The sequence below is a fragment of the Lepidochelys kempii genome, chromosome 7 (genome assembly GCF_965140285.1).
Source record: "Lepidochelys kempii isolate rLepKem1 chromosome 7, rLepKem1.hap1, whole genome shotgun sequence".
Lineage (NCBI taxonomy): Eukaryota > Metazoa > Chordata > Testudines > Cheloniidae > Lepidochelys > Lepidochelys kempii.
In genome coordinates this window covers 12,365,025-12,376,732 of record NC_136386.1, presented here as the reverse complement: position 1 = coordinate 12,376,732, position 11,708 = coordinate 12,365,025, and the positions used below count along the sequence as shown (strand labels likewise).

The 11,708-nt window shown below is 43.5% G+C and overlaps 1 protein-coding gene across 4 annotated transcripts in view; it reads left to right on the top strand.

The window, feature by feature from the left end:
- Positions 1–1,167: 1,167 nt before the first annotated feature.
- CNTN3 (contactin 3) overlaps positions 1,168–11,708 on the top strand; it is a 261,889-nt gene continuing 251,348 nt past the window's right edge. For 2 of the 4 annotated variants that reach the window (XM_073351135.2, XM_073351136.2), the window contains exon 1: positions 2,223–2,398. The gene's annotated coding sequence lies outside the window, so the exon portion shown is untranslated. Of the gene's footprint in view, positions 1,312–1,377; positions 1,468–2,222; positions 2,399–11,708 lie in introns of those variants that run through there. The other 2 variants (XM_073351137.2, XM_073351139.2) reach the window with 2 other exon arrangements.

Here is an 11,708-nt window from a genome sequence, read left to right as displayed (position 1 = left end):
GAATCAAAGATGTATTACCAAGGCCTGACCACCTGTGGCCGTTACAAGATCTCACGGGACTTTGTGCAAGTATAAGAGAGCTAACGTCAGCATGTAGGCCAAAACTCCAAATTAGGTAAACATATTGTGCCCAGGGAAAATTTAGCCTGACGTTGTGTGTGTGTATGTATGTATATATATATATATATATATATAAGAGTAATTCTTCCCTTCCCCTCCTCTATGTGATCATTGTGTTGTAGTGTTTTTGCTGCATTTCATTTCAGAGGCAGCTGCCTTTCAGTGCTGGGCCGTTCTTACACAGAGATTCTAAACTTGCAATCAGTGCTCATATAAACTCCCCTTGAGGTCACAGGGCCAAATTAATTTTTGGTATAACTCCAGGAGAAGTTACTCCAGCCCACATTTACCCTACTCTACTTTGGGATCCTGCCCAGTGTGTGGGACCATGGAGTGTTCAGTGATCACTGGGTGCCTTAAGGTGCTTGTAAGAGAACTGTTTTATTCTGTGCCTGGTTCCAACTGGCTGTGGATAACAAGACACTCATAGTGCTCTGCCCTGGCACTCTGGCAGGAAAAGCTCAGCTCTTAAAGCCACAGTCACCACAGGGTGAAAAGCATTATAGAAAAGTTATTACTGTTGCATAACACCCTCAAATAGGATTTCTAATGGAGAAGTCTACTCAGCCTTAATTACAGGCACCATTACTATAAAAGCATAATCAGCCGGAGCCAGATTCAATAAAACCTCCATCCAGCTCCCCCAGTGAGGTAACACCCATGAACTTGATTTTATTTTTCTTGGGGGACAGCCCAGAAATTCGATGGCCTTTTTATTTAAGTTTGGATGAGTCAAGGTTTTTTTGTAAATATCAAGGTTTCCGTTTGCTCGTAGTCTAGGAACGGAGAGTCAAGACAGGAGCCCCACAAGGCAATCTCCTCATGGCACCCGCAGACATTCCCTTCTTGCTTCTGTCCATGTTGCACCACGTTGGCTAATGCAGTCGGTTCATCATTGCGCCGGTAAATTCTAGTAACGCTTCCCTCGCGCCGCTGCCCCTGGACTTTCAATTGCCTTAAATCCCTCCCAGCACTAATCAGCTTTTACCAGAACATGCAAAGCGAACGAGGTTTTACTTTTTATCGTGCAGGAGGCAGAGTCTAGTTATCCCCCCCCCCTTCAAAATGTGCAGCCAGGGGCTCAAAGGAATTAACCCTCTTGCTATTTGAAAATAGCTGTGCACTTCTTTTTAAGTCTCTCTCCGTGCCGAAGGACGACATCGACACGGCTGCTGGGGGTGGCGGCACTGGGTAAGGAAAGATCGGTCTGACCGGGGTGCAGAATGATTTGGTACCCGGAGGGCGGGGAAGGCACCCGGCTGGAACACCGGATTGTCCCGGTCTCCTGTTTACCAGGGCGAAATCAGCATGGGTTTGGGTGCTCACATTTGCCACATCGCAAGCCAGGTGATTTCCGTAGAGAGCAAAGCAAGGGGCTCGGATGCAATTGCGCGGCTTTAAAAAAAAAAAAAAAAAAAAAAAGCAAACGGGCCCCTCGGCAGCAGGCGAGCCGGTGATGGCTGAGTGATAAGACGAACGATTAGTAAAAGCAACGACTTCCCTTTTCTCACCCCCCCGCATCTCTCCGTCCCCAAACCCGCACGCGGAGGGCAATCAGCGCGAAGGGAGGCCGAGGGCCGGAGACGCGGGCACCGGGACGGAGAAACGCCCGCAGCTCAGCCCAGACTGCGACAAGAAATAAGCAGGGCGACCGCGCTCGTGAAAGGCGCGGGGAAGGACTTGAGCAAGTTTCCTGCCGTCTGAAGTCCCCCCGCCCAGTTCTCCCCAATCCGGCCGAAGTATCTTCATTGGAGGGCCCTTTACACGCCCCCCCCCCACCCCACCCCGGCACCCTTCAAGCGGGTTTCGGGCTGGGGGGGGGGGGTTGGCAGCAGCTGCCGTTTCCAGGCTCACCCCCATCGGGATCCATCCTCTGCCCACCGCGGCGGCTGCAGGGCACCTGGGCGTTTGCCCGTCTTCCCCCCCCCGACCTTAACCCAGCCTCCTGCCTCGGCGCTCCGCCCGTGGGGGCAAAGCCCAGCGAAGGCGCCCTGGCCCCCCGCCGAGCAGGCCTCCCCTCGCAGGGGGCCCAGAGCTCCGGCGGGCGGGGGGCTGCTCGGCGCAGGCAGCGGCGAGCCCCGTCGCGCGGCTGGCGACCGGGGGCGGGAGAAGGGAAGCGGGGGCGGCCCGGTGCGGGTTCGAGGCGCCATCGCCCCTCCCCGCTCCCTGCCCCTCCCCGCCTCGCCTCGCGCGGTGCGGGAAGGGCGGCGCTCCGGGCTCCGGAGCAGGCAGCGGGCGCCGCAGGATTACACTCCGCTGCTCCCCGGGACCCGCCAAGGTAGGTGGCTCCGCTGCTGCCGCCGGGCGCGGGCAGAGAGGATGGGGGGGGGTCGCCCGCGGGCTGGTCCCGGCCGGGAAGGGCCCTTGCGGGGGTGTAAACTTCGGGGAACAAAAGTTGGGCTGGTGCCGGCTAACGTCCCGGGGAAGCGTAGATCCCGCGGGGCGCTCGCTTGGCCCTGGTACCCGGCTTCCCGGGAGCCGGGGGAGCGGCGCGCGCGCGCTGGCAGAGCAAGTTCTCTCCCGCCTGCTTCCTCTGGCGGCCTGACGCGGTGCCCCCGGTGTGCCGCCGCGCCTTTCGCCGCTTCTGCAGGGCTGTCTGGGTCGGGCGGCGCGTCTCGTTTATCTCCCGCGTGGGGCAGCGCTCTGGCTCGGCTCGGCGGCCGCGAAACCCGCACGCTCCTGCGGGCAAAGCCCCCTCTTTCATTTGTGTGTGTGTTTTTTTTTTTTTTCGTTTGTTCCCACCCAAACTCAATCCTCCGCAGGGGTTTCCAGGTGGAAGCTCTCCCAGGCGCTGTATGAATGCAGCCTGGGCTTGCTTCCGTCTCCTCCTCTTTTCCCTCCTCCCCTGGTGTTAATATCTTTAAAAATGTTAAGTTCTTGCGTTGCTATGGTTAAAGCAGAGCGGTCAGAAGAACATCCATTGCTGAGCTTGGGGTGTAAGCAACGGCAAATGAAGTTTTATCAGAGCTACAGCTTTGTGAGCGTTAAAAGCATGAGGAGGAGAAGTTTGTAACAATCAACAGAAATACTTTCAAGGATAAGAATGAGGTCAGAAAATCTGACAGATGCAGTGCGTAAATTAATCACAGTAAAATAGATTTAAGAAGAAGTGGGAGACCGGTGCACCAGAGCCCTGGCTGTGCCATCCCAACGGAGATCAGTGTCACACATTGACAAAAACTCTGATTTGGATATAGATTATAATTAGTAAAAAGACAAGGAGGACTTGTGGCACCTTAGAGACTAACCAATTTATTTGAACATAAGCTTTCCTGAGCTACAGCTCACTTCATCGGTTGCATTCATCCTTTTGAAAGGACCATGTGCCTTTCTTTAAAAAAATACTCTGGAGTTATTTTTCCACTGTGCCATGCTAAACACATTACTGAAAACGAAATAATTACCTTTTTTTTTTTTTTACACAAAATATGATGCTGGCAGTTTCATAGGTTGTACAGTCATCTTCTTTAGCAACAGTGAACTGTGAAACATAATGCTGCTGTTCTGGCTGAACTGGTCTGTGTTAGTTTCACTAAACAAATGTCTTCACTTTTACTTCTGCATGCACTACAGCAAAGAGGTTTTTCATGTTATTTTTCTTTCTTTAGAAGTTGTGTGTGTGGAATGTTTACAAGTTATATTCCTTGCAGCGCCAACCTATTCCTGCAGGGATAGAAACAAGGGGTAATATTTTCAAAACTGCCTGGCTGATTTGGGAGCCTAACTTCCATTAACTTTCAATGAGTCTTAGGCTCTTTGGTGCCTAAATCACTTTTGAAAATGTGACTGTAAAGCCCCTGTTCTGCAGTCTTTAGCAAATGCTTATTATGCACTGTGACAGCCCCATTCAAAAATACAATAGCAATACATTTATAGAAAAACTTCAAATGTTTATTTGCATTTAATTGCACTAAAGTTTCTGTTTTGTTTACAACTCATTCTTATACATAATTTCAGTGTATTCAGTTACTAAAGTTAAATTTCTCTCTCCCATTTTATTTAAAGATCTACTCAGTCATGTGTTCTGAAGTGCAAATCATTGTTTCAATTATTATACTGAATGCTTAAAATCCACTAACAATTGAAGGGCCCCAATGTGAGTTGCTTTACGCCACTGTCTTTCTCGTCAATGGAGATGAGGGTGTTTGGCATTAGAGCTAGTCCAACATTTTCAAAATTCCAGTGAAACTTTTTGCAAAATGTCTGTGACATCTTCCACACAACATTCCTTTGTTTTTTGACCATCTTATAGAATGGCTGAAAATTTTCAAAAATTTGAAATATCAATGATTTTCCCCCCTGGAAAATTAGAATGGATTTTCATCCAGTTCTACTTAGCATCTGAGGAATATATGTGGCACCTCTCAGTATCAGGTGTTAAATGCAAAATATTGTTCAGTAGAGTCTCATTAATTATTTACTGGATCAAACTTGAACAAATACAACTTTCTTCTCCTCATACAAACTTGCTCGTTTATTTCTATCATGTGGTTGCAAATTTTTTTTAAAGACCTCCACCCTCAAACATGGAGAATCATAGGACTCACCCATGTTGCCTAAACATCTTGCAAGATATTACAGTAATTTTACACAACATTTCAGCAGTTAGAGACAGAAGACTTTGATTCATCTAGTCCATTTCTCTTCCCATGCAGAGTTGTCCTCCACCATATACTTTTAAAGCATTTGATTCAGTTTACTGTAGTTTGGCTGTTCTTTGCAGTTGTGGACTTTCTGCAATGATGTTGTGGGTAAAGGCTTTTTGAGCTCTCTGCAGTCGAAATTTAGATTCCGATTAATCTACAAGAGCTTGAGCCAGTGGTGAAGTCCCAAGAGATCTGTGGTGTATGCTCACCACTGCTGCTCAGGGTCCAGACCCCAACTCAGGGCTTGTCTACACAGAGCAGCAATGTGCATTATGGGGTAGGGGTATTATTTCTGAAGTGCACTCAAATGTTGTGCATTAATTGGTCTGTGCAGACCTTGTTTGTGCACACGGAAAGTTCCCTAGTGCACTTTAGAAATCACCCTCCCTCATAAGGCATGTTATCCGACCATGTAAACAAGACCTTAGTTTCAGTTTCCACTTCATTAGACCATCTGTGATGTTAGCAAGACCTGTAGATCTACTCACCTGCATGTAACCTGTTTGAGACTTGCCCTACTACCAATGACAGAGGTGGTACCAAATGCACTATATTCAACATATGCTGTTTCACTCAGTGTGGAGTGTCCTGGTTGAAGCTTTGTAGATAGTTGAAGTTATATAGGAACTCAGAAAAACATCAGGAACTTGAAGAGATCAAGTAGTCAAACGGATTGGAAACTTGTTACAGGAGAAATGTAATCTTTGGCTCAAATTATGTGCCAAGTTTCAGGTCAGAGTGATTTGATTTCTAATTTTTTTTTTATAGGCAAGTAGAAACAAGAAATAAGGGTTTATAATGGAAATGCTGACAGAATTTTATGGCATTGCAAATGGTGTTGCTACTCTGCATGCAAACATTGCTAGAAAGTTATTTATTATGCAAGAAGCTTTGTTGCAAAGGAGGTTGGAACAGATACTTTTAAAAGGCATTTTTGAAGGAAATATTTAATAGATATGTATAATTTTTATTGAAGAAATACTATTGAATTGAGAACCTATTTAAGGGGCCCGATTCTTTTTGCATCTGTGTATTTGAGGGCAGAATTGGGTTTTAGATGAATTACACTGATTCTATAATAGTTCTGTTCAAAGCTATTAGGAGATACAAATATTATAATTTATTAACTAGTGCATTCACTGTGGGCTAAAACTAGATATGCAGAGTTCATAACCTGGAACAAAATTTATTTGCCACTTAAAAATCGTTTGGCTTCCTAATAGGAGTAACAAAGAAAGGCACTTCTTGTTTTCAAATGAATTTGTGCATTCCTATAACTGAGAAACACTTTGATGTGAAGTATAATGTAGCATCTGATTAGTATAAAAAAGAGTCTATTTTTAAAAATATGGTGTAATAATAATACCTAGCTTTTCTATAGTGTAGCTTTTCATCAGTGTATCTCAAAGCACTTTCCATTCTTTAAATGTCATATCTCTGAAAATTCTCCTTGAAGTCAATGTAAATGTAAGGGCTGCAGACGTTAGCCTAAAGATTTTTACTATATTGGATGTGAATGTGTGTTGGTGGCTACAGTGAATGGGTTAACTGGATCTCTGACCTCTCCTGGTCTCTGAGTGCGTTCCCCTCTGGTACTGTGCCTCTAGTTTTCACCTTTCTTTTGGGATGAAATCGCATGATTATCCCATTGTCAGACTAGCCCTGGGCTGCATTCCCCTGTGATCAACTGTGATTACCTCAGCAGGCTTGACTTCTCTTCAGTGCCTGTGCATCTGTTCCCTCCAAGAGCAATGACAGTGGTAATCAGTGACCAGACAGCCTTCTTAAAGCAAAATATTACTTATTTAGAATGAAACCTAGAGAAAACAGATCTTAAAACAACAAACCAATTGGTGTGCCTAGCTGCTTCTCCCTCAAGCTTACTCTCTAGGTCTAGGTCTTCAGACACCTATTGTAGAGTCTTTTGGTGTGTTGGTGTGTCCCTCTGGACAGCTCCTGACAGATGACCCCCATTGTCCTCTCCTGAGAGGGCGTTTTAATTGTTTAGTGTCCACCCAAAGGGACACAGCTATTTAGGCAGTCTGGGAGTCTGGAAATATGCCCTTGCTTGTAATTGCTCCCCAGTGTTTGTTGGGAGGTTGGCTTATCTCTATCTATTGTGCATCAGGTCATGTTGCTCTGCTGCAGTGCTAAAATGGACTGAAAGCTCTAGCATTATAGCTGCAGTGGCTCAGTTAATCCTCTCAGTTCAATCCCACAAAGTGGGTTGTTTGAATAATTGCTTGTCTGCAGAAATAATGCAACCCAATGGGTTTTATCAGTGTGACATGAACGTAATGTAGACTTGCAGGTACTAGAAACATTAAGCTCCGATTTGCACATAAAAATGTCGCTATTCTAAAAAAAATAAAAGGGAAGGGATGAGATTACCACTATTCTTGTTGTGTGTGAGGAACCTATAAACATGGGGGGAAGGGGAAGAGGTAGAGTCAATGGTTATCAAAAGAGAGTGTGGAAAGTGGGTGGAGTAAGCTCCTCATTGGATATCAGAAGGGGAAGTGAGTGGAGCTCTGGATTCATTAGGAAGTGGGGCTTGGTTTATTAGGCACTTCTGGAAGGTGGGAAGTCTAGTATCTGATTTTATATAAAGCTAGTTTGATTGTCCACATTTTTCCAGTGTTCCCAGTGCTGTACTATATACTAGGTGGTGGTTTCTTATTCAAACACTAGTAAGGGTGGAATCTGCTAATTGATATTGCAAATGGGTGACTCCAGATTGCGTGATTGTGTCTGATTCAATGGGCCTAAAGTTAAAAGAAGAGAGAGGAAACAGTTTGCTGAATGGAATGATGTAATGAAAATAGATAACTCTTCTAACGGAATGCTTTTGTTGAGAGTTTTTAAATAGTAAGATAGAACAGATCCATTTTCATTTCAAAACATGTAGAAAACCTGTTTCTTGGGATTCTTCAAGATTTAATGTACTATTGCAGGAATCAGTCTACTAAATGGAAAAGCAGAATATGGGTTTTTATGAGTCTGTAACTGAAGTGTGTTCAGTGCCACCAGTATTGCCATCAAAACACACTTACAATTTAAGTCCCTCTCCCAGACCTTCTAGCAGATCTTCAATATTAATTTCACTCAAGAACAGTCTCCTTCAAATGAGAGAGAGGGAAAAAAAGGCAAAGGTCAATTGGTGATTAGGCCACTTAAAAGCAATTAAAAGGCCAAAACTTGAACTTGACAAGATTGAAATTATCTTTATGCCAACACCAATGCCTTCATTTGATCATAAAATGTCCAGTCAAAGAAATTATTCAAGCACATTGCACGGGATATACTTTTTGGGTCAGATTTACACTCTCACATCCTGTAGCAGGTGCTGTAAGTGAATAGAGGGAAAAGTTAAATGAAACATCACTGGTGTGAATGCAACACATTTTACTGAACATAAGAAAGGACCAAATAATAGCGACAGGCATCCACACGGGGGGGAAAGCTCATGGTATGGATTCTATGTGCAAAAAGAAAAATGCAGACTGTTGTGTCTAAACCATCAAAATCCTGACAAAATATGACAAGGAAGACATATTGTAGACATGATGACAAATGATCAGAGAACTCTCCAACTCCAATCATCTTAAATTTATGATGTATGGCTATGCAGCAGGTGACTTAATCCTGAGTACCAAGGAATACCTAACACAGCCCTAAGGCAAGCTGCAGATCTTCCAGGGTTCTTTTGCATGCACCAACTACCTAATGGTTAGTTGATAGGAAAAAGGAAGAATAATACCCCAACTTCTCAATGACACTTGGTGGAACTCTCAGGTAGATTGTTTTTTTTTTAATCCAGAGAATATGCATATGTTGAAATTTGCACTGGGAATGAGGAGAATTTAGATCAGAACACACAGAGCACAAAACTTGCACAACAAGGGCTTCCTGAGAGAGCTACTAAAATGTTTTTGGAAGGACTTGACAGATTACAGGCTTACATGACTTGCACGGTCTCTGTGGAACTGTAGGTTGATCTAATTAATGACAGTGGACTGGAACCACACAGGGATAACTTTTTTTTAAATAGCAAGCCAATTCAGAGCATCTATGCAGCCTTTCTGTTACTTACCCAACATGACTGATCCCAAATAAGAAGCTCATAGGTTGAGCTTAGAACAGGTAGAAGAATTAGAAATGTGGTTATCTTAATTTTTTTAACATTCAGGAATAAAGATCTAGATTTCTAAAAAATCTAAAGCTGAAAAAATTTGTAGTACCATTTAATGTTTTAAGCTATGTACTGTATCTTTAAAAAAAACTGATGCCCTAGTCTAAAGGAACACAGGTTACATAAGAAGAAATTTTCTTCCTACGGACAATGCATAAGGCTGCTGCTCTTTAAACTATATGTGTTTAAAAATAAATTACTGACTGATAACATAGTTGTTGTATTGTGCGTTGTATCCACTCTAGTAATTATTATTCCTACCTCATAACATTTAGAATAAGCCAGAGACTGTTCCAAACTGCAGTCTGAATTTTCAAGAAGAATTCACCTTATGTTCAGCTGGATAATGGTTGATGATGATCCACACACATAATTCAGTGGGATTATGGAATGTGAGTGGCAAGAAATGACTTCCAGCCGCAAGGCTATGTGTCCCCAGTGTCTGGTATCTTCATGCTTCACAATCAGTGGAATAACTTGCTATGTGAACCCAAGAAAACAGGACATTGCAACATGGGATGCAAAAGATCCATGAGTGTATGTGGTTTTATGGGTCTTCCCCTCTCCTTCTTGTGGAAAACTTCAACTTTAGGATGAAAAAAAAAAATTAAGTTTGGAAATGATGCCTTACGCCTCCCATTCTTCTTCATGAGCCAGGCTCGTTGGTTGGCCTATATCGCTCAGGATGACCAGGGACTCCCTTGATGCACCACAGCGGCCCAGCAAGCGGGAGAAAACCAATCTGCTCTGGTGACTCTACTATTTGGATTTGTAGCTGACCTTCTGACTCCTTCCTGTCAGCTCCTATTGCCTTCATACAGAGCCTTTCTTCCCCCATTGGGGCACTTAATGCTGCCTGCTGTTCCTATCTGATCCTTTCCCCTACCTGTCAGTCTGTCCCTACAAACACACATACAGCCTTTCGAAACTGCCTTTCCCTTTTTTCCCCACAGGCTACCTTTGCCTTTCTTTACTTCCCCTGCACCAAATGTTTGTTGTTTATTTTAGGAAGACACATACAATGTACGGTTTAAATGCGGGATGACAGGGACACAAACAAGTGGAGGCCCCAACTAAGTGGCTCTTCATTTGGGTTAGGTATTTTGGAACTTGCCATGATGTGTTGGAACTTGTTAGCATGAACTCTTGTTTTCACACCTGGATGCCATGTTGTACACTAACTTCCAGTACACTTCTGTAGAAAGTATTTAGCACGTAATTCTTGTTTTGTTTCTTTTAGGAACTAACAGGAATGTAATGCAGCTAGACTGATACAGCTCAAAATTTTTAAAGTTCAATAGGTAATTGATCCAAAATTGAAGAAGGATTTATTAGAAAACTTACTGAAATTGCGCAGGAATTTTTATGTCAGAAATCCACGTTTCCTACAGAGGGAACCATTATAAGCTTCTGAGTAAATAATGCAGATCTGTAAGAATGAGTATACATTCCAAAATATGCATTTATTCACAACTCCTCTGTAGCCTCTTTGTTCTTAAAAGCTACTACATATTCCTAAATGCATTAGTTGCTCTCCGGTTTCTGAATTTTTAAGTTGTTTTAGAATTTTTATTTATAATTTGTTGGAGACGATAAACACAAGACAGTAGCCACTGTGTTAACCACAACCTTAAAAAACCCAGCGACAATCTGTTTAAATGTGTAGGTTTGTAGCAGAACTTTCCACTCCTATTCTTAGTACACAGTTTGATCTTTCTGCTCCAGTCCGGTCATTCTGGGCCAGTTCCAAACCTGCTGTACATTGGCATACGCCAATATGAAGCAATGTATTTATATATTAAAGCAGGGGTTATTAAACTTCTGCTGCACAACTTACCTTATATCTACGGCTGTTCCATTAACATGTCAGCAGATTCTATAGAATACAAGTGCTGCAAGAGGACCCTTTGCCATTAACTTCACATTTTCTTGCTTTTCTAGTCAAGTGATATCTTTTCAAAAGACATTGAAGGGAAATAGTGAGGTGTTTAGAGCCACAGCAGTAAACCAAGCCCCAAGAAGTGTGACAGCCTGGCATAAATATATTTTCAGAGTAACTGGACTTCTTCCCTCTGCAGTCTTCCGAACACCCCAGTATCTTCTCTCTTTCCCTCTGGCAAGATATTTTCCACAGGTCAGGATTCACTGAGAGCTGCCTTGGACTTTGCACTGGCCATTTGATGCTAAGTTGTGCTCATGAGTCGGTGACAGATGGCTAGAGGCAAATAACGCTAAAGAAAGTAAACTCTGATTCTATAATCTACTGTGTAGTTTTAAATTGTTCTTAACAAGAAACTCACCTCAGCTTTCTTAACAAGGAACGCTGATTTCATTGGAGCCTACTAAAGATTGCATTATAAATAATGCTGTACTGCAATTCAAACCACAAATATCTTTAGTCAGACTTAGGCTTGAAAGAATTAGATTTTTATCATTACATATTGGTAAATGTCAATTTTTACAATACACACACAAACTGACAAAAAATATTGCCATTGATGATCAGATTTCCAGATTGGTGTAAAAGGGTGGCTTGCCCCTGGGTTGGAGAGCTAAGCCAGCCCTGATTGCAAGATGAGCCACACCTGGGTTGAATCAGATGATCCCAGGATAAAAAGTGCAGGAACTTGCAGCAAAGGGGAGGAAGCCCAGGAAACTGCAGCTGGGTCTGTAGATACAGTGGGGAGCAAGAAGGCTTCTGAATCAGGAGGGGAAAAGCTGATGAAGTAGGGGAGAGACTATGAGTACGT